General features: G+C 43.9%; 1 long non-coding RNA gene across 1 annotated transcript; it reads left to right on the top strand.

Annotated features, from left to right (window-relative positions):
* The first annotated feature begins 18,105 nt into the window (after positions 1-18,105).
* On the top strand, positions 18,106-22,559 carry LOC131838012 (uncharacterized). The gene is made up of 3 exons (XR_009356411.1): positions 18,106-18,292; positions 19,992-20,050; positions 22,506-22,559. It is a non-coding gene; the product is annotated as an uncharacterized LOC131838012 (long non-coding RNA).
* The last annotated feature ends 405 nt before the right edge of the window (positions 22,560-22,964 follow it).

Here is a 22,964-nt window from a genome sequence, read left to right as displayed (position 1 = left end):
CACAGTTCTGAAGCTAGAAGTCCATGGTCACAGTTCCAGTGGATCTAATAACTGGTGAGAGCTCTCTTCCCGGCCTGCAGATGGCCCCTTCCACTCTGTGTCCTCACATGGACTTTTCTTTGTGGGGGTGCAGAGAAAGAGACAGAGACAGAGAGATCTCTTGTGTCTCTTCCTCTTACAAGGACACCAGCCCTACTGGATGAAGGCCCCCACCCTTATGACCCCATTGAACCTTAATTACCTCCCCCAAGGCCAATCTCCGACTATAGCCACATTGGGGTTCAGGGCTTCAACATATGAATTTTGGAGGGACACAAACATTCAGGCCAAAACAGAGTGGTTGGAATACAATCTTAGGCTTCTGTTTCCCTCCTTATTAGCTGCATGACTGTGGGATTGGTAATACTGGGTCAATAATATTTGGCTAACTCTGGGAGAATTTTACATGGATTAATTCAGGTAACACTTGGTGTTGGAGAGACAGGAAGTGTTGAAGGCTATGGTATTTAGTGCAGTGGAGCAGATGTGAGTTGTGGCAGCAGGAAGAGGCAATTAAAAGGCAAGAGTGTTTTGGTGTCCACTGGCAGAGAGGTCGTCCAATCCAGTGGCTCACTGACACCTTCCCCACCCCCTGGAGAAGTCAGTGCTCAGTTGTGTGCAGTGGTTCTAACTCTGTTGGCACAACCGTCTGAGACTTCCTGTCCTCCTGCTTTGGATGACCCACATCGCAAGAGCGATTATGAGATGATGCACCTGTCACTGACCAATCAAAACCATGCAACAGACCTTCTCATTGATCCTTTCTCATCAGTGCATCTGGCCTCTGTCCTCAGCAGTGGTACGAACGAAGCACACAAAGGAAAACTGGACAAGCTAACAGGACTAGACACTGATTGTAAATCAGTGAACCTTAGGAATGCCCTTTAGCAGCTCAGGTATGCAATATGGCAAGCTAATTCTATGGAATAATCATCTTGCCAAGACTGGTGTGTCTTGCAGATATCCCTGCCAATGGACGAATATTAGGGTCTCCTACGATGTTAAAAAAAATAAATCACACTTGGTAACTCATAGGCCATCTTGTGTCTTGTCTATGCGTGAATCTCATACAAAGAATTATCAGTCCAGAATCCAAAAGTAACTAAAAAGGTAATTACTTTTTTATTTGCAATCCCTTTGTGAAATTGACAAAGGGAATGGACATTAAAAGGCACAGCAGGACTTTTTGGAATCCCTTTACCCTTATTTTTTGTACTCTTCCTGTCCCTCAAATAAATAGTGTCCCTCTGCTATATGACCACCCAGGTGCAACGTCCCTTTGTTTTTGTCCCCTGCCATCCACTTCAGTTACTCATTTATTCAAATTTGAATTGAGTCTCTTGTGTGCCAAGCTCTCTGACTGTAGCAGCAGACCAGACACCAATGGATCTTGCTTCCTCAAGTTTACATTCCTTTGCCCATCAACTTTGTTGAGATATGACTAAGTTTAAATTCTTTGACAATGGACATCATCTGTACCTGCCCTAGAAGATTCCTAGAAACCACTTGTCCCACATGAAATTGATAATTAAAGGATCATTAGGGCAAGAAAAACAGATCTTATATCTGGAAGGCACTTAAGGGATTATCTTATCCAGTGTCTAGGGGTCTAGATTGAGGGGACCCCCTCTGTAGTGCTTTTGGAATCACCTGGCATGACCTTGACTTATCCAGCATATTGTCTCAAGATGTTATGTCTTGTCTTAGACATAGTTAGAACCACTGCACACACCTGAGTCTCAAGACAAGAAAGAGATAATTCTCTTTCTATATTGTTCACTGTAGCAACCTAGCCACCTGGAACAGTAGGTGCTCAATAAATAATTGTTGACTTTTGGATGAATGGTGAACTCCTGGTTCTATGAGGCAGCCTTTCCCATGACTGGAGAACTCTAACTTTTAAAGAAAATTCTTGATATTGACCCTTCTTATCACAGATTCTCATTCTGAGTTCTGCCTGCACAGAATGGCAGCTGTCAATAAAGCTATCCTCAGGCCAAGTCTAAGACAATTTCTGCAGCATCTCTTTAGGAACTGTTTCTTGGTGCCTGTTGCTGAGTCACACAAGGGAATGTAAGTCACACATGTAAAATCAGTGTCCTAGAGACTTTTCTGTATTGGGATTTGCAGCACTCCCCATATTTAGACCAAGGAGACTCGGCTGTCTGGAGGTGGGGGAGGAGGCTTGTCTGGGTTGTGGAAATCATTAAGCTGAAGCTCTCATGAGACTCATCACGATCTGATCAATACATTGAAACTGGGTGTCTAGATATTGTTGCTATGTGCTAGATATTTTCACTTATTTGTCTATTCATTCAACCATTCATTTATTTATTCGACAAACATTTATTGAGCACTTACCGTGTGCTAAGCCCTGTGTTAATCACTATGGAATCTGGGAAGAATGAGAAACCTGTTTCTCAGGAAGCTCAGTCTGGTGGGGGAATCAGGCCTGAAGATAAATAATTGCAATATATTGTGATACGTTCTATAATAATCATCTGTTTAAGGCACAATGGGAGCTCCAGAGATGAAGGGTCCATTCTATGTAGCAGATGGGGTCAGGAAATTCCTCCTTGAAGAAATGACACTTGAGCTGAGTTTTGGAGGTGGACCAGATTGATGGCATTGAGGGAGGTGTTGGAAGAAATCCCAAGGTAAAGGTGCAGACAATGCAAATGCTTGGAGGTGGCACAGAGTAGCACCATGTGTTTGGGGAGCTGGACATGTTTTTGGATGGCAGGGATAGGGCACGTGGGTAGGAGAGCAGCAGACTGGAGAAGGAGGAAGGGACCTTCAAAGACGATCCCATCATCAGCTCAGAGCCACTTGTGTCTGAACATACTTTCTCTCAATCCTCTGTGTTTCATGTGGAGTTCTTTTTATTTAGAGAGATCATAAAAGCCTAGCCAGATTTTAAAAAATCATTAAAAAATTTGAACATGCTTGAAAGTTGAGATATACTGCAAGGAATTCTCATATATTCATCACTCAGATTCAATAATTACCATGTTTTTGCACATTTGCTCTGTTCTTTTTTTTTTCTTTTTCCTGGATGAAATATTTGAAAGCAAACTTCAGACATCGTGGCATTTCATCTCAACATACTGTATTATGTATTTCTAAAAACCAGTCTATTTTTTATGTAATCACAATGCCATTAGCACACTTAACAAAATTAACATGCTTTTCATCTGATATATAGTTTATATTAAAAATTTTCCCAGTGCCTCAGAAGTACTTTTTAGAAGGTGGTTTGTTTGACCCAGGATCCAGGCAAAGTTAGGTGGGAGGATTTTAATTTCAAGAATTTGCTCAATAGATATTATCAGTAAGGGTATTGGTGGGCAGATTATAGGGCAGCTACTGTAATAATTCCCACCTCTTGGAACACATGTGAGTGGGTGGGACCTATGAGTGCATCTAAGCAATGGAGTATGGTAAAGGAGAAGGCATGTCACCACTGTAAATACATTCTGGAAGTTTCTGCCTTTCATTGTACAGAAAGAGTCTGTCTTGCTAGTTTAATGCAGCAGCTGCTGGGCTGTGAGCTGTCCCGTGGAGCAGCCCTATTGGCAGGGAACTGAGGGTGGCTTTCAGCCAGCAGCCAGCAAGGACCCCAAATGTGTCACAACCTGAGTCCTTTCAGACAAGACCCCAGGCTCAGTGGATACCTTGACCACAGTCTCTTGAGAGATCCTGAAGCAAAAGACCCAGCTGTTGTGCCTAGCTTCCTGGCCTCCAAAAACTGAGGTAATAAGTGTGTCTTTTAAAAAAATTTTTTAATTTTTAAATAAATATATAATGTATTTTTATCCCCAGGGGTACAGGTCTGTGAATCGCCAGGTTTACACACTTCATAGCACTCACCATAGCACATTCTCTCTCCAATGTCCATAACCCCACCACCATCTCCCAACCCCCCTCCCCCCAGCAACCCTCAGTTTGTTTTGTGAGATTAAGAGTCTCTTATGGTTTGTCTCCCTCCCAATCCCATCTTGTTTCATTTATTCTTTCCCTACCTTCCAAAGTCCCAACGTTGCATCTCCACTTCCTCATTTCAGGGAGATCATATGATAGTTGTCTTTCTCCGATTGACTTATTTTGCTAAGCATAATACCCTCTAGTTCCATCCATGTCATCGCAAATGGCAAAATTTCATTTCTTTTGATGGCTGCATTATATATATATATATATCACTTCTTCTTTATCCATTCATCTGTTGATGGACATCTAGGTTCTTTCCATAGTTTGGCTATTGTGGACATTGCTGCTATAAACATTCGGGTGCACATGCCCCTTCGGATCACTACGTCTGTATCTTTAGGGTAAATACCCAGCTCTATTTTCAACTTTTTGAGGAACCTCCATGCTGTTTTCCAGAGTAGTTGCACCAGCTTACATTCCCACCAACAGTGTAGGAAGGTTCCCCTTTCTCTGCACCCTCACCAGCATCTGTCATTTCCTGACTTATTAATTTTAGCTATTCTGACTGGTGTGAGGTGGTATCTCATTGTGGTTTTGATTTGTATTTTCCTGATGCCAAGTGATGTGGGGCATTTTTTCATGTGTCTGTTGGCCATCTGGATGTCTTCTTTGCAGAAATTTCTGTTCATGTCCTCTGCCCATTTCTTGATTGGATTATTTGTTCTTTGGGTGTTGAGTTTGCTAAACTCTTTATAGATGTTGGATACTAGCCCTTTATCTGATATGTCATTTGCAAACATCTTCTCCTATTCTGTCAGTTTTGTTTTTGTTAACTGTTTCCTTTGCTGTGCAAAAGCTTTTGATCTTGATGAAATCCCAATAGTTCATTTTTAGCCTTGTTTTCCTTGCCTTTGGCGATGTTCCTAGGAAGAAGTTGCTGCGGCTGAGGTTGAAGAGGTTGCTGCCTGTGTTCTCCTCAAGGATTTTGATGGATTCCTTTCTCACATTGAGGTCCTTCATTTATTTTGAGTCTATTTTCGTGTGTGGTATAAGGAAATGGTCCAATTTCATTTTTCTGCATGTGGCTGTCCAATTTTCCCAACACCATTTGTTGAAGAGGCTGTCTTTTTTCCATTGGACATTCTTGCCTGCTTTGTTGAAGATTAGTTGACCATAGAGTTGAGGGTCTATTTCTGGGCTCTTTATTCTGTTCCATTGATCTATCTGTCTGTTTTTGTGCCAGTACCATACTGTCTTGATGATGACAGCTTTGTAATAGAGCTTGAAGTCTGGAGTTGTGATGCCACCAACTTTGGCTGTCTTTTTCAATATTCCTTTGGCTATTTGAGGTCTTTTCTTGTTCCATATAAATTTTAGGATTATTTGTTCCATTTCTTTGAAAAAAAAAAAAAAAGGATGGGATTTTGATAGGGTTTGCATTATATGTGTATACTGCTTTAGGTAGCATAGACATTTTCACAACATTTGTTCTTCCAATCCAGGAGCATGGAACCTTTTTCCATTTCTTTGTGTATTCCTCAATTTCTTTCATGAGTACTTTATAGTTTTCTGAGTATAGATTCTTTGCCTCTTTGGTTAGGTTTATTCCTAGGTATCTTATGGATTGGGGTGCAATTGTAAGTGGGATTGACTCTTTGTCTTATTGTTGGTATACAGAAATGTAACTGATTTCTGTGCATTGATTTTATATCCTGACACTTTACTGAATTCCTGTACAAGTTCTAGCAGTTTTGGAGTGGAGTCTTTTGGGTTTTCCACAGGTAGTATCATAGCATCTGCAAAGAGTGATAGTTTGACTTCTTTTTTGATGATTTGGATGCCTTTAATTTCTTTTTGTTGTCTGACTGCTGAGGCTAGGACTTCTAGTACTATGTTGAATAGCAGTGGTGATAATGGACATCCCTGCCGTGTTCCTGACCTTAGCGGAAAAGCTTTCAGTTTTTCTCCATTGAGAATGATATTTGTAGTGGGTTTTTCATAGATGGCTTTGATAATATTGAGGTATGTACCCTCTCTCCCTACGCTTTGGAGAGTTTTGATCAGGAAGGGATGCTGCACTTTGTCAAATGCTTTTTCAGCATCTATTGAGAGTATCATATGGTTCTTGTTCTTTCTTTTATTAATGTGTTGTATCACACTGATTGATTTGCAGATGTTGAACCAACCTTGCAGTCCTGGAATAAATCCCACTTGGTCGTGATGAATAATCCTTTTAATGTACTGTGGAATCCTATTGGCTAGTATTTTGGTGAGAATTTTCACATCTGTGTTCATCAAGAATATTGGTCTGTAATTCTCTTTTTTGATGGGATCCTTGTCTGGTTTTGGGATCAAGGTGGTGCTGGCCTCATAAAATGAGTTTGGAAGTTTTCCTTCCATTTTTATTTTTTGGAACAGTTTCAGGAGAATAGGAATTAATTCTTCTTTAAACGTTTGGTAGAATTCCCCTGGGAAGCCATCTGGCTCTGGGCTTTTGTTTGTTTGGAGATTTTTGATGACTGTTCAATCTCCTTACTGGTTATGGTTATGGGTCTGTTCAGGTTTTCTATTTCTTCCTGGTTCAGTTGTGGTAGTTTATATGTCTCTAGGAATGCATCCATTTCTTCCAGATTGTCAAATTTGTTGGTGTAGAGTTGCTCATAGTATGTTCTTATAATTGTTTGTATTTCTTTGGTGTTGGTTGTGATCTCTCCTCTTTCATTCATGGTTTTATTTATTTGGGTCCTTTCTCTTTTCTTTTTGATAAGTCTGGCCAGGGGTTTGTCAATCTTATTAATTCTTTCAAAGAACCAGCTCCTAGTTTCTTTGATTTGTTCTATTGTATTTTTGGTTTCTATTTCATTGATTTCTGCTCTGATCTTTATTTCTCTTCTCCTGCTGGGTTTAGGCTTTCTTTGTTGTTCTTTCTCCAGCTCCTTTAGGTGTAGGGTTAGGTTGTGTATTTGAGACCTTTCTTCTTTCTTTCTTAATTTTTTAAAAAAGATGTTATTTATTTATTTGACACAGAGAGATCATAGTAGGCAGAGAGGCAGGCAGAGAGAGAGAGAGAGAGAGAGAGAGAGAGAGAGGAGGAAGCAGGCTCCCTGCTGAGCAGAGAGCCTGATTCGGGGCTCGATCCCAGGACCCTGGGATCATGATCTGAGCCAAAGGCAGAGGCTTAACCCACTGAGCCACCCAGGCGCCCCCCTTTCTTGTTTCTTGAGGAAGGCTTGTATTGCTATATATTTTCCTCTCAGGACTGCCTTTGCTTTGTCCCACAGATTTTGAACCATTGTGTTTTCATTATCATTTATTTCCATGAATTTTTTCAATTCTTCTTTAATTTCCTGATTGAGCCATTCATTCTTTAGACCCATTCATTCTTTATTTTGGTTCTTTCCAAATTTTTTCTTGTGATTGAGTTCTAGCTTCAGATCATTGTGGTCTGAAAATATGCAGGGAATGATACCAATCTTTTGATACCATTTGAGACCTAATTTATGACCCAGGATGTGATCTATTCTGGAGAATGTTCCATGTGCACTAGAGAAGAATATGTATTCTGTTGCTTTGGGATGGAATGTTCTGAATATATCTGTGATGTCCATCTGGTCCAGTGTGTCATTTAAGGCCTTTATTTCCTTGTTGATCTTTTGCTTGGATGATCTGTCCATTTCAGTGAGGGGAGTGTTAAAGTCCTCTACTATTATTGTAGTAATTGTAGTATTATATTATTGTATATGTGTTTCTTTGATTTTGTTATTAATTATAGTTGGCTGCTCCCACATTAGGGGCATAGATATTTAAAATTGTTAGATCTTGTTGGACAGACCATTTGAGTATGATGTAGTGTCCTTCCTCATCTCTTATTATAGTCTTTGGGTTAAAATAGAATTGATCTGCTATAAGGATTGCCACCCAATCTTTCTTCTGATGTCCATTAGCATGGTAAATTGTTTTCCATCCCCTCACTTTAAATCTGGGAGTGTCTTTGGGTCTAAAATGAGTTTCTTGTAGGCAGCATATTGATGGGTTTTGTTTTTTTTATCCATTCTTATACCCTTTGTCTTTTGATTGGGGGCATTTAGCCCATTTACATTCAGGGTAACTATTGAAAGATATGGATTTAGTGCCATTGTATTGCCTGTAAGGTGACTGTTACTGTATATTGTCTCTGTTCCTTTCTGATCTACTACTTTTAGTCTCTCTTGGCTTAGAGGACCCCTTTCAATATCTCCTATAGAGCTGGTTTGGTGTTTGCAAATTCTTTCAGTTTTTGTTTGTCCTGGAAGCTTTTTATCTCTCCTTCTATTTTCAATGATAGCCTAGCTGGATATAGTATTCCTGATTGCATGTTTTTCTCTTTTAGTGCTCTGAATATATCATGACAGTTATTTCTGGCCTGCCAGGTCTCTGTGGATAAGTCTGCGCCAATCTAATATTTTTACCATTGTATGTTACAAACTTATTTTCCCAGACTGCTTTCAGGATTTTCTCTTTGTCTCTAAGACTTGTAAATTTTACTATTTGGTGATGGGGTGTGGACCTATTCTTATTGATTTTGAGGGGGGTTCTCTGCACCTCCTAGATTTTGATGCTTGTTCCCTTTGCCATATTATGGAAATTCTCTACAATAATTCTCTCCAATATAACTTCTGCTCCCACCTCTCTCTCTTCTTCTGGAATCCCAATTATTCTAATGTTGTTTCATCTTATGGTGTCACTTATCTCTCCAATTCTCCCCTCGTGGTCCAGTATTTGTTTGTCTCTCTTTCGCTCAGCATCTTTATTCTCTGTTATTTGGTCTTCTATATCACTAATTCTTTCTTTTGCCTCATTTATCCTAGCAGTAAGAGCCTTCATTTTTTATTGCACCTCATTAATAGCTTTTTAAAAATTTCAACCTGGTTAGATTTTAGTTCTTTTATTTCTCCAGAAAGGGCTTTTATCTCTCCGGAGAGGGTTTCTCTAATATCTTCCATTCCTTTCTCGAGCTTGGCTAGAACCTTGAGAATCATCATTCTGAACTCTAGATCTGACAATTAAAAAAATTTTTTTTCACCTTTATAGGCATATTCCATCCCTTCATTGTGTTTACCCTTATATATGTTTTTCATTCTTTAAAATTTGGGGAGGTCGTTTCTTCTAAGAGACCATAATACTCCCAAAATTAAGTGGGTGACCCTGTTCTAGTCACCAGTCTAATATATACATATATATTTTTCTTTTTTAATTTTTTTCTTTATTTGTTTTCTTTTTTTAAATTTTTTTTGAACTTCTTTTTATCCCCTTTCTCCCTCCCACGATTTGGGGTCTCCTGATTTGGTTAAAGCACATTTTCCTGGGGTCTTTGTCACCCTTTTCTTTTCTTTTCTTTTCTTTTTTTTTAAAAGATTTTATTTATTTATTTGACAGATAGAGATCACAAGTAGGCAGAAAGGCAGGCAGAGAGAGAGGGGGAAGCAGGCTCCCTGCAGAGCAGAGAGCCCAATGTGGGGCCCGAACCCAGGACCCTGAGATTACAAACTGAGCCAAAGGCAGAGGCTTAACCCACTGAGCCAGCCAGGGTCCCTTTGCCGCCCTTTTAGTATTTTATTTCCTCCTTCATATATTCTTATCTGGACAAAATGACAAGGTGGAAAAACTCACCACAAGAAAAAAACAAACAAAAATAAACAAAAAAAACCCAAAAAACCAAGAGGCAGTACCGAAGGCTAGGTACCTAATCAATACAGACATTGGTAATTTCCTCGAGCTGGAGAATAGAACAAGCCCGGAGCTAGATTTAGGGTATATTTTGATCTATTAGAAGAAGATTGTACCCCAAATTTTTTAGAAGAAAAAAACCCTATGTGTATATAAAAAATAAAATTAGATACAATGAAGGATAAAATATGACTATAATAATGAAGTTTCAAAAAAGATTATTTTTTTATGAAAGGTATTTTTATGATAAACTAGTTAAAAAACGTTAAAAGAGGAAAGGGTAAAGGTTAAAAAGAATTTAGCAGAAAAAAAAATAAAATAAAAAAAATTAATTAACTGCAAGACTAAAGGATCATGGGGAGAAAGCCATGAATTCCATGCTTTGCTTTCTCCTCCTCTGTAATTCCACTGTTCTCCTTGGTAAGTGAACTTGGTCTTGGCTGGATTTCTTGTCGATCTTCTGGGGGAGGGGCCTGTTGTAGTGATTCTCAAGTGTCTTTGCCCAAGGCAGAATTGCCCTGCCCTTATCAGGGGTCGGGCTAAGTAATCCGCTTGGGTTTGGGTTGGCTTTTGGGAGCTTTTGTTCCCCGAACGCTTTCCGTAGAGTTCTGGAGGACAGGAATGAAAATGGCAGCCTCCCAGTCTCCAGCCTGGAGGAGCCGAGAGCTTGGGGCCTGACTCCTCAGTGCACCCTCAGAGAAAAGCTCTCAATCACTCCTCTCTCCCTGGCCTGCGGCTGCACTCCTAGCTCACCCACCCTGTGACTGGTTCAAGGTAACCCTGAGTTCAGAGCTCACTCCTTGGCTCTGTCTCTGTAGCCAGCTTCCCCGCTCTAATGCCTGCGAGCTCTGCAACACTCAGACACCCCCGATCCTTCTGTGACCCTGCGGGACCTGGGGCCACGCTGACTGCGCACGGGCTTCATCCCGGTTTAGCCTCTGGAACGATGTCCCTCAGTGGAGCAGACCCTTAAAAGTCCTGATTTTGTGGTCCATCTTCCGCCGCTTGCCGGGAGCCGGCCCCTCCCACCGCGGTCTATCTTCCCGTCACTTTGGATTCACTTCTCCACCGGTCCTACCTTTCAGAAAGTGGTCGATTTTCTGTTTCTAGAATTGTTGTTCTTCTTCTCTTTGATCTCCTGTTGGATTTGTAGGTGTTCGCTACAGTCTGATAAGCTATTTAGCTGATCACCTGCTACCTGATGTCGTCTCAGCCTGCTTCTTCTCTGCCATCTTGACTCCTCCCTCCAAATGTGTCTTTTTAAAAAAAAGATTTTATTTACTTATTTGACAGAGAGAGAGATCAAAAGTAGGGACAGAGGCAGGCAGAAAGAGAGGGGGAAGCAGGCTCCCAGCTGAGCAGAGAGCCTGATTCGGAGCTTGATCCCAGGACCCTGAGTCCATGACTTGAACCGAAGGCAGAGGCTTAACCCACTGAGCCACTCAGGTGCCCCAATAAATGTGTCTTATTTTATTTTATTTTTAAAGATTTTATTTATTTATTTGACAGAGAGAGATCACAAGTAGGCAGAGAGGCAGGCAGAGAGAGAGGAGGAAGCAGGCTCCCTGCGGAGCAGAGAGCCTGATGCGGGACTCGATCCCAGGACCCTTAGATCATGACCTGAGCCGAAGGCAGCGGCTTAACCCACTGAGCCACCCAGGTGCCCAATGTGTCTTATTTTAAATGGTTAAGTTTGTTTTAATTTCATGCAGCAATAGATGACTAAGACAGATGCATTGGGCTGTTAATAATAGAAAGCTGAACTACTGGTAGCTTAAAGTAAAAGAAGATTAATTGTTTATGTAACAGGAAATTAGGTAGTTACAGGACAGTTTCAACAACTCAGTGCTGTGGTCAGGGACCCAGATCTTTCTGTCTTCCCACTCTGTCATTCTCAGTGTGTTAGGTGATGTCTCCTAGCATGATTGAAGTATGGTTGTTCCAGCTTTGAGCATCATATCCTCCCTGCCAATGATCAGACAGTAAGAGAGAGTGTGTCCCTCACTTATTAGGGAGACATAGCTTTCCTAGAAGCACCTCGTAGACCTTCCCCAACATGTTAATTTCCAGAACTGTGTTGATTGCCCATACATAGACCTAGTGCCTAGCAAAGGGAAATAAGACTCTGTGACTAGTTTGAATGAATCAAATGTGGTTCATCTCTTGAGCTGGGTACTTTGTGAGTAAACTGATGTTTTACTCACAGGGGATAAGGGAGGAACAGCACCCAGATGGGCTAGAGCAACACTGTACCCCAATGGGGGGAAAATGTATGACCTTTCCACACATTGAAACTGCACACTGGGCCTCATCCCTCAGCCTGGCAGGAGCTAGGTGGAACTTTCTCTCCTGGTTGACAGCCACAACCACTACTGGGCTCCTGTCTCTGTCTTCTGGTGGATCTGATGATCATAGGAATCCAGCCATCAAGGCTGGGGCCCTTTGGAACATGTGTCTGTTTGTTTCCTGAACTCAAGTGAAAAAAAATGCCCATGCATTTTTGAGGACCAAGCATCACAATCTACTGTACAGTACATGTCAGACTCTGTCAAACTGCTGTCATTATCTGTACTGTTAAATTGGGAAAATAAGTTCCATGAGCTTCCATTGCCAGTCTATAAAATGGGGATGATCATGTCCACCACACTGAGTTTTGAGGAGTAATGCTAAGTGCCTAGCACAGTATCTGTGCTGTAGGAAGTACCTCCTACCTTGGTCACTCCATCTGCCCATCAGATGTCTGCTGAGATGATGATGGGTAACAAGTAGCTCCAGGCTCGCTGACATGCAGCACCAAGTGTTTGGTCCTGTGACTCAGCTGTGGTTCTGCTGGGCTTTCCTGGGCTTGGCTCCAGGTTCAGGGCTGCTCTGCATAACTCCATGCTGGGACCAGCATCTCCCAAGGGCAAGCTCTTCCTGGGGCAGTGATGGAGCACAGGAAACCAAGCCACACTATGTAAGCATATTCAAAATCTCTGCCCACTTCAATCTTCTCCTGTCCCTGTGGCTAAGGCAAGTCATGTGATCGAGCCCAACATCAACGGAATGGAGAAATCTAAAAAATCTACTGGGAGGTGCTGGAAAATCACATGGCAAAGGGCGTGCATTTCTGTAACATAGAGGAAGTGAAAAATTGAGAATAATACAACCCACCTCGGTAGAATGCCTGGAATACAAAGAGTAAGTGCTTGTGTTAAGATGCCGAGTGTTGGAGGTAATTATGTGGCTTTATGGCTGTAGAGACATAGACAATACATGTCCTTTCCTCCTCCCTGGGGTATTAAGAGAACTCTGCATCCCTTATTTTCTTTGCTTGAGCCCCACCAAGGGGGTGCTGCACCTTGGGTCCAGCTGAGGGATCCCAGTTCACAGCGGCCTCTCACCAAGATGCTTTGCCTGGTGTTTCCCTACAATAACCAGTTGCATGTAATCAAAACAGAATTAAAACCACTTCAAACAAAAAGGGGATGCTTTGGCTCAAATGATCATGGGGAGGGGCACAGCTGTACTTTAGGGACAATAGGAATGGGGTCTTGAATGTTGCAAAGACTCTCTCCCCATCCACCTTTGCTTTATTTGGATGTTGGCTTCATTCTTCCAGGCTGGCTTTGCCCCATATTGGGAAATGTGCCAACACTCCTCTCTTCATGTAGCTCATACTCCCCATGAGAGAAAGACTGAGGTTCATTTTCCCTGCCCTGATATCCCAGGGAACTTGCCCAGATGGAATCAGGGCTTCTTCCTGAGCCCATCACCGGTGGCCAGCAGCACAGAGGCTGTGGAAGGTGGCAGCTCCCATGGTTGGTGGAGTTGAAACGTCCTCCTGGAGATAGCTGTGACTCTAAAGTAAGGGGAATGTGGTTCTTGAGATAAAATAATATATATCCACCCAATACGTCTTGAAGTCCCCAAGCTAAAGAGTATGTGCAGAAAGGGTGGGACTAATTTATTTAGAAGAGTAGTTTTAGGGAAAGGTACAAACATTTCCCATACATCAACTGCCCCCACCTAATCTCCCCCATTACCAGCGTTCCCCCAACAAGGAGGTACATTTGTGACAACGGCACTGAAGCTCACACACTGTACCCACCAAAGTTCATGGTTTACATCCAGGTTCACTCCTGGTGCTTTATGGATTTGGACAAATCCATAATGACATGAAAGAATGGTTTTTAATTTTTGATTTGCCAGCACGCCCATATGACTTTTTAAGCCCTGGGTGTTAAATGCACCTGATAAATTATTGAACACTACATCTGAAACTGATGATGTCCTTTATGTTGGTTAATGGAATTTAAATAAAATAAATAAATAAACTCTTCTGAAGCCAAGTTTTGAGGTTTTCTAAAGGACTCTGCAAGTGTTTTACCTGAGGACTCCCGTGGACTCTAATGGGGGTCTGTGGCCAAGGGCCTGTGCACTGCATTTAGAAACGGAGGCCTGACAACCCTCGTCCTGTTGTCAGTAATTCTTTTCCTTCCTTCCAAGAAGGACATTCCACGTTTTTTTTTTTTTTTTTTTTTTTTTTTTCAGGAGCACATCTGGTATGTGGCTTCATGCCATGGTTCAGAGACAATGTCACCATTGTCTCTCTCAATGGGTTGGGGGGCCGGATGGCTTTTTAGCAAATTCAGTCTAGATGAGGCTTAGCTGAGAAGGGATGGGGATGTCCATTTTTGTACTGTGAATGTGTGCGCCAAATCTCACATATCCAAATGAGTGGAAACTCCTCCAGAATGCTCCCCTGAGGAAGGGCATGGCTCAGGACCTCCTGGACTGTCTTGTTTAATTAGAGCAGCTTATAAACCAGAAGCCTGGAAGCAAAGCCCTGCTAAAGTAAAGGGTGTACTTGATGGAAGGTCTGGCACAGCTGCAGGTGCTGGGAGGACGTCCAGGAGACCAGCAATTCTCAAATGCCCAGTGGAACCATTTGGCAAGTTTAGAAAAATCTGGATGCCCAGGCTGAACCCCATACCAGTTACATTAGAATCTCTAAGAGTAGAATCAGTAGCATTTAAGTCTCCAGGTAATCCCAACGTACAGCCAAATTTGAAAACCAGTGGTCATTCTGCAAACTTTTTTTGGTAAAGTACCAGAGAGTAAATATTTTGGCTTTGCAGGCCATATGGTCTCTATTGCAACCACTCAACTCTGATGCTGAAAAAACAGCCATAGCCTATGTGTAAATAAATAAATGAGGTGGTGTTCTAATAAAACTTTATTTACAAAAACAGGCAGTGGCCTGGATTTGGCCCACAGGCCCTGGTTTGCTAAGCTCTGCTCTACATTCTGCTGTGTAGTTTGGGCTGCAAGCATCACCTGGCATCTTGTTGGAAATGAAACTCCTGGGCCCCTACACCTGCATCTACATTTTTTAAAATTTATTTTTAATTTATTTTCAGCATAACAGCATTCATTATTTTTGCACCACACCCAGTGCTCCATGCAATCCGTGCCCTCTGTAATACCCACCACCTGGTACCCCAACCTCCCAGCCCCTGCCCCTTCAAACCCCTCAGATTGTTTTTCAGCATCCATAGTCTCTCATGGTTCATCTCCCCTTCCAATTTCCCCCAACTTCCTTCTCCTCTCTAACTCCCCATGTCCTCCATGCTATTTGTTATGCTCCACAAATAAGTGAAACCATATGATAATTGACTACATTTTAACAAGATTCTCCAAGTGAGTCATATGTACATTGAATTTAAAAAGCACTAATCTAGACCAGTGGTTCTCTAGCTGTGATCCCTGGATCAGTACCGTCAGCATCCCCTGCGAACTTGCTAGAAATGCAAACCCTCAGGCCCCGCCCCAGATGTCCTGAATCAGAAACTCTAGAGGCAGTTCTGATGTACCTTAAAAGTTGAGAAATGCTGGTATAGATAAGTGGTTCCCAGACATCAGCTCATCTCAGGAGATTTAAATAATCCTCAGGTTCAGATCTCTAGGATGGAGAACGGGCATCAGTATTTCAAAATAAATGCACCAAGCAATTCCAAGATGCACATGAATTTGAGAACAAGTGTTACAGATGGATATTGAGAATGTGGCCATTGGCTTGGGTGATGCTTTAGTTAGGCTGTGGTGGGAAGGCCCACCCTGGGAAGCAGATGTATGGCGGACACTGTTGATTGATCTGCCAAAAGCTTCCCCTACCTTGTTTCCTTGCTCAGAAAAACTATGTGCTTCATTAAATCCTGGGCCCTTTCTCAGCCCCAGGGAGGAGATAATGATTGGCCTAACCAGTGAACAGTTCAGTCATGGGTGTATGGTCCAATCTTGGCCCAGGGGACTGAGAGCAAGTTGGTTATTTGTTTTTCTGGAAATCTTAAAAAGAAAAAAAAAATGGTAGGAAACTCCTTTTTCTCTGAATGTGTTGTGTGATGCCTGGAAGTGCTGAAGCCTTCTTGGGCCTATAAGACATGCTAAAGATAGCAGAATAGAAAGCAAGCAAAGCACCTAGGGCCTTGAAGGTGGTATTGAACCATTGAATTGACCACTCTTGGAGTTTTTTTGGATTTCTTGTTATGTGAGGTAATAAATTCCTCATCATCTAAGCCACTTTCCTTTAGGGGTTTTATTACCCGTAGCTTGGAGTATCCTAACAAATTTAGGGAAGCGATTGCTGAGTCATGATGTCAGGATCATAGAGGCTTGTCTGCAGGTTTACACAGTCATCCATGGAGGAGCATGGGAGTAGAGCTAACATTTATTGAACACCTATCTTGGGCCAATGGCTTTTTATTCTGTGGTCCATGAAATACTCCTAAAAATCCTGCTTTGGAGGGTTCTTGCTTTCACGTCACAGGTAGGACTTGGAGAGTTTGCAGTTTACTTCAAGTTAAATAGTGGATTCGGGATTCAAACCCATGCCTTTCTAATTCCAAAATCTATCTGGAATCTATAGACCTACAGGATCATACTTTCTCTTCTGACAAGACTGCAAAATTTTAGACTGGGGTTCCCATTGGAGAGCTTGGGGCCAGTAGGCAGGGATCCCCTCCTAAAACAGTTACAGGGAAGAATGCTAGTAACAAGGGATACAGTTATCAAAGTGGAATGTAGGTAGGACTCTCTTGGAGGCAAGGCAAACTCTAGAAGTGAAGCATGTGGGAGGGGTCAGGCTAGGAGCCTGGGCGACCACAAGCTGTATCCTAAAAGAAGGCTTGAGGCTTCTGTCACTCTGGTGAGACCCCTGGGCATCTCGTCAAAATGCAGATTTGGACTCAGTCAATCTAGAGTGGGGCCTGGGATTCTGCATTTCTTTTTTTTTTTTTTTAAGTGTTTCATCTATTTAAAAATGTTTTTTTAAATCTTTTTCTTCCAAATTTTTATTTAAATTCTGGTTAGTTAACATATAGTGTAATATTGGTTTCAGGAGTAGGATTTAGTGATTTATCACTTACATGTAATACCCAGTGCTCATCATAACACATGTCCTCCATAATACACATCATCTGTTTAGCCCATCCCCCGCCCACCTCCCTCCATCAACCCTCAGTTTGTTCTCTATCCTTAGGAGTTCCTTATGGTTTGCCTCCCCCTTTCTCCTTCTCTCTCTTTCTCTTTTTTCCCCTTCCCACATGTTCATCTATGTTGTTTCCTAAATTCCACACATGAGTGAAATCATATGATATTTGTCATTCTCTGACTGACTTATTTTGCTTAGCATAATATGATCTAGCTCCATCTATGTCGCTACAAATGGCAAGATTTCTTTTTGATGGCTGAGTAATAGTCCACCCTAGATACATCACATTTTCTTTATCCATTCATCAGTTGGGGATTCTGCATTTCTAACAAGCTCCCAGGTGATGCTGATGTCATGTGTCTGGGGTCCCCACTCTGAGTGGTAAGAGCTTAAATCCATCCTCCCGAGATTCTGTCCTCGCTCTGTGTCTGACCAACCGCAGGGACAGGGTTGCTAAATGGCATTGGCTGTGGGGGAGAGGAGGGTTCTAGGGATCGAGGTCTGGGAGGCACCTGTTGTAGGGCTTCTCGGTGAGTCTAGTGCGATTATCAAAATAGTTTCTGGAATTCTGTCAGAGAATCAACCACCTTCAATCCAGTTCTGCTATCTTAGCAAGGGGAGCAATGATGTGAGAAGGACACTCAGAAGAGAAGTCTTTGGGGAAGTTCTTAGCAGAAGCATTTGCCCTGGGGACCGTGTGATGTGGCCAAACATGTAAGGGTTTGGAGTTACTCATTTGCAGCGCTTGAAATGGAGGCCTCCCCAGCGGTCATTTCCTTCCCGCCTCCACTCTTCCCATGGAATCCAGGCTCCGATCGGCTCCGCAGCGCTCCCCAGCTTGGGGGCGGTGCTGAATGCTGATTGGTGTAACGGAACACGTCCTCCCCTTCTCCTGCGGGCCAGTGACAGGAGGTGGGACAATCACGTGACGCAAATTGCCCAATGAGGCTGCTGAGGGCTTCTGGGAAACTTTTCCTCCTCCTTCAAAAGGAGCGGGCTGTGGGGGGAAGGACTCGCTCCTTCCCGTCTTTGGGAGTTGAGGTGTGAGGTTGTGGTGCTTTGAGCAGGGCAGCTGTGCTGCCGGCAGGATGGGAAAGCCGGGAGAACCGCCGAGAAACTCGCTGGGTCTGTCACATCATGGAGTTGCCGGTGTGTATCCAACCCAGGGGCAGTTTGGGTCTCTGCATTTTGTAATGTAAAATCAGAGCCTCGCGTTCGTGTTGGGTCAGGGGAGAGGGAGGTAGCGTCTTGCCAGGAGCCCGTGTGCTCCTCTTTACGTGTCTGCGAGGATGTGTCCGCGGAGGCAGGGGTGTTGACGAGACCGTGCAGATCTCCTGAGCTTCCTCTTGACTCCCAAAGGCACCTCAAGTGACACTGCGCCCGCACGGGAGGTGTCCCTGCGTCCTCCACCTCGGAGCTGGGTGTGGCCTGGCCGTGGGCCTGCTGTGGACTGTGAGGGGAGGCTCGCGGGGCCGCCATCTTTGGCCGGAGAATCCGCACCCCGGAAGGCTGGAAGTGGTAGCCCTGAACCAGAACTCTAGAACTCGTCAGTCCGGTGTGCTGGGGTTTTCTCTTCTGGGAAGCCGTGGCTGTCATCCGAAGGCAATTCTCTAGGAGAGGAGAGCCCTAGAGGGGGGCTGTGAGGCTCGAGGTCTCCCTCTCTGCTCCGCATCGCTGCCCAAACTGAGCCCGAGAGTAGCCACAGAAGAGGTTGATCTGGGCTGTTAGTCAACTCCAGCCGTGACACAGCTCTTCCGACACCCTTACCTTCCAAAATCCGCTCACGATGCCCCTCCCGGGCTACTGCTGACAAGGCTCACTCCAGAGTTGGCCAAGCCGGGTCAGCATGGACTAGTTTTCTGGACTCTTCCGTACCGGAAGGGCTTATACAGAAGAGCTCCGAAGGCGAGGAGCCTCCCAGAGGCTTTTGCCAGGGCACGCTCCTGCACAGAAGGGCATCATGGCGAGAGTGTTACCCAGAGTGAGTGCTCTGTTCTGATTCGACCTCCAGCTGGTCACTTCAGATCGCCTAATGTCTGGGAGACTCACTTACCTCCTCTGTGAAAGAGGAGGACTCCCTAGGGTTGCCAGGGGAATAAGGATAAGCAAGATAAAGGATGGGTAGAGGATGAATCAATATTGGGTTGTGCTGAGAACCTGGGCTCTTGGTAAGACTCTGGGGTTGTACACCAGCTCCTCCAATTCATAGCTTTATAAAGTTGGACAAGGGCATGTCTTGAGGTCTCAGTTGACTCATCTGTGTTTTAAATAATTTAAAAAATCACGTTATGTTAGTCAGCATACAGTACATCATTCGTTTTTGGTGTAGTGTTCCATGATTCATCGTTTGCATATAATACCCAGTGCTCCAGGCAATATGTGCCCTCCTTAATACCCACCACCGGGCATCTACTGAATGGGTTATTATTAACACCTACATTATGGGATTGTTAGGATTTGAAAAGACATAGATGAGGCTTTTAGCAAAGTGTCTGGTGCGTAGTAAATTTTGTGGAGTGTTCAACACTATTGCTACTACTTTTAGTTTAGATCGTGTATCCTGGATATACCCAAACTCTTGGGGAGTCAGGAGTATGAACAAGGAAAGGGAGCCCCAAAGTCTTGACCCTCCAGTTGCTCTGATCTCCCCATGGCCATAATTCTTTTCCTCTTACACCAGACTCTAGGACCGCCAGCGCTTGGGGTTACAGTTTCCGAGTGGAACAAGGAGCTGGGGATTATAGCCTGTTGCTACTTTATGTACCAGCCCCGGCTATTTCTGTAGAAGTCATAAACTGACTCATGTCAGAGCTATAGATCATCTGGTTCAGTTTTTCTCATTTTATAGATGGGGAAGCTGAGTTCATAGACACAGGTATGAGAAGATCTTGATCATCTGACTTCCAGGTTAGTGCTCTTTCTACTACCCTGCACTGTTAGCTGGTTTATCCAGCACCTCCTCCCAACATTTTCTCTCGTCAGGACTAGTCCAGAGTACAGCTAGGTGCATGGGCGTGATCCTATTTTAGCCAGTGAGATGTAAGTGTAAGTCTGCTGGGGGTGGGGTTGAGGTTTTTGAGAAAGCATTTGCTCTTTTGGTAAAAGGGCTAGGTAGAGCTGTCCTTATTCTCCTCTGTCTTTCATCCTGCCTGGAATTGGGGGCATGATGCCTGGAGCGGTTGCAGCCATTTTATAACTATGAGGGAAAGGACAAGAGAATGGCACAAACACTGCCCTCACATCACTGAGCCACTGAATCAATTCTGGCAGCCTGTTGTTTGTTCTTTTCTCAGGTGTTCTGTTACCAGCAGCAGAAAGCATCATTAACTGATAGAGCTCCTTTGCCTTTCCCCCTGTTGAGCTGCTCTTCTAAGTGAGGGCTCCGAGACCTTTAGACAGGATGGAGGGCTCGTGGACTCACCCTTTGGTCTATCCATTTTTAGAAGCAGCTTTTGGATTAACTGGCCTCAGGGGCCTCACTCCAGCCTGTAACTTAGGGAAGAAAGCTCAGTTACCAGTTAATAATACGGCTGCTGCAAGGTAATATTTGCAGGCGCTCCTTGCCGAACAGTGGTCTATGAATACACAGTGTTATTATTACTAACCCTTCCCTGGCCCCCTGAGCCTCCAGGAGACAGCGGAGTGAACCGTTTCACTCGTCTGAGAGATAGCAAGAGAAATATAATTTTGATTTGATTCTTGGTCCCTCTGGAAGGTGCCCGTCTACTGCTCAGAAGTGGGAGGAGAGAGAGTGCAGCGAGGACACTTCTCGTAGATGGGGAGAAGAGAAATGGCAGCGTGAAGGAGCATGGACTCCCATTTAAAGGCCCATTTTCCATGTGACACTTTATAAATCAGTTCAAATATAATCTTGAATGTAACCAACAGTCTGCCTTCTGCCTCCTTCCCTGCGCTCCCCACCTCCCTCCCTACCAGTCCTTGAAGGCAAAGATCTTGGGGAAGGCTGCTTTTCCACTGGACTGTGTGAGTTGCAAGAAGCTAAAATTACGGCTTATAGGATCTCTTAGCTTCAATGAGGATAAAGCCATGCCAGCCACAGAGAGGAGTCTGTAAGTTTGGCTTCTGTGGCCCAGAGTGACTCCCATGCCCCCAAATGCAATGAATAGGTAATTAATTAAATATTATGTGTGGGCACGCATTCTATTTCATGTCTCTGGTCTACACTCTGGGCTCAGAGACTCTGCCTTGCTTATTTCCACAAGGCACTGTGGAAATTTAACTGTTTAATTTAAACTGTTTAACTTATGGTGAAGTGATAGATGTTGGTGCCACATATCCTGGAGTCCATCCTCGGCTCTGCTACTTGGCTGTGTGACCTTGGTCGAGTTAATTTATCTCTCTGCACCTCCTTTTCTTTTTTCTTTTCTTTCTTTCTTTTTTTTTTTTTTTAAGATTTTATTTATTTATTTGAGAGAGAGAGAGAGAGAGAGAAAGCTCAAGATGGGGCGGAGGGAGAGGGAGAAGCAGACGCCCTGCTGAGCAGGGAGCCTGATGTGGGGCTCAATCCCAGGACGTTGGGATCATGACCTGAGCCGAAGGCAGATGCTTAACTGATGGAGTCCCTAGGGACCCCTCTGTGCCTCCTTTTCTTATCTGTAAAGTGAGGATAACACTAATATCTGCTTCTGGATGTTGTGAGGGATATGAAATAATATGAATGGGTTAGCTGTGTCACTGTGCCTGGCCCAGAGCTGGGCGGCTAGTAGTCAGGAGGAGTAGTTACAGTGGAAGTGGTGGTAGAAAGAGCAGTTAACAGTGATCAAGTGCTCGCCCTTATCTAGGCACTATGTTAAGCCCCTTGCCTCCATTCTCCCATCTCATTCCTGGGCCAGCGCAGTCCACTTGCTGGCTCCCTCACCAAGCTTATTGCATACTGCATTGACCCAGGCATTTTAACTGTAGCAGAGAACCCAAGAAACAAGGTCCCTGCTCCAAGTGAGTTACATTTATTTGCATTCTCATGGGAGACAGATGATAAGCTCATGAAAATGGAATCTATAGGAAATGTTATAAATTAACAGAATAGATGCTCTGTAGAGAACCCACATGGCCTGAGATGCAGAACATCATGGGAGGAGCTGTTTTAGACAGGGTGGTCAGGGGATGCCTTTCCATGGAATCACCTGTGTGGAGACCCCAATATGGGAGGGAGGGAGCCATACTCCTGGTTTGGGAGGGTGTAGGCAGATAACTAGCTCTCAGAGTACTTCTCTTTTGGTGGGAGGGTCAGATCTGACATCTGCACCTTCAAAAGGGTGATAGAGTTGTCACAGGAAAAATGCAAGATGCTCTGAGGACACCACATGGGGGGCCAGATTGATCAGAGATCTCTCCTGTGCAGGTGGCAGAAAACCTACCCAACTGGCTTGATGAAAAGGGGGACTTGTTGGCTTAGGTAAGTGACAAGCTGGGGGGAGCTGGCTTCAGGCATGGCTCAATCCTGGTGTTTTAATGGCAGCTTCAGGACGAAGCCTCTGCCTCATCTCTCTGCTCAGCCTCTCTGTGGGCTTTGTTCTCTACAGGCTCCCAGAATGGTGCCCTCAGTCCCCACAATGATGTCCATGGTCAGGATGATCGGAATGTTCTGCTTGGCCAGGCTGAGTCCTGCGCTTCCCCTGCCCATCCCTGAGACTTGGAAGTAGGTTTCCAGGAGGAAACTCAGGCTGGTGATGCAGGAGAAGATCTGCCAGGCGAATGGAACAAACAGCCTCCACCTAGTCTAGGGGCTTAGGGCAGGGCTCCCGGAGGAGCACTGTTCAAATAAATGCTAAGGCTCAAGTGCTGGGGAGAGGCTACAGGG

The sequence above is a fragment of the Mustela lutreola genome, chromosome 8 (assembly GCF_030435805.1).
Source record: "Mustela lutreola isolate mMusLut2 chromosome 8, mMusLut2.pri, whole genome shotgun sequence".
In the NCBI taxonomy this organism is placed as follows: domain Eukaryota; kingdom Metazoa; phylum Chordata; class Mammalia; order Carnivora; family Mustelidae; genus Mustela; species Mustela lutreola.
The sequence above is the reverse complement of the archived record's forward strand: the minus strand, read 5'-3'. Positions and strand labels throughout refer to the sequence as shown.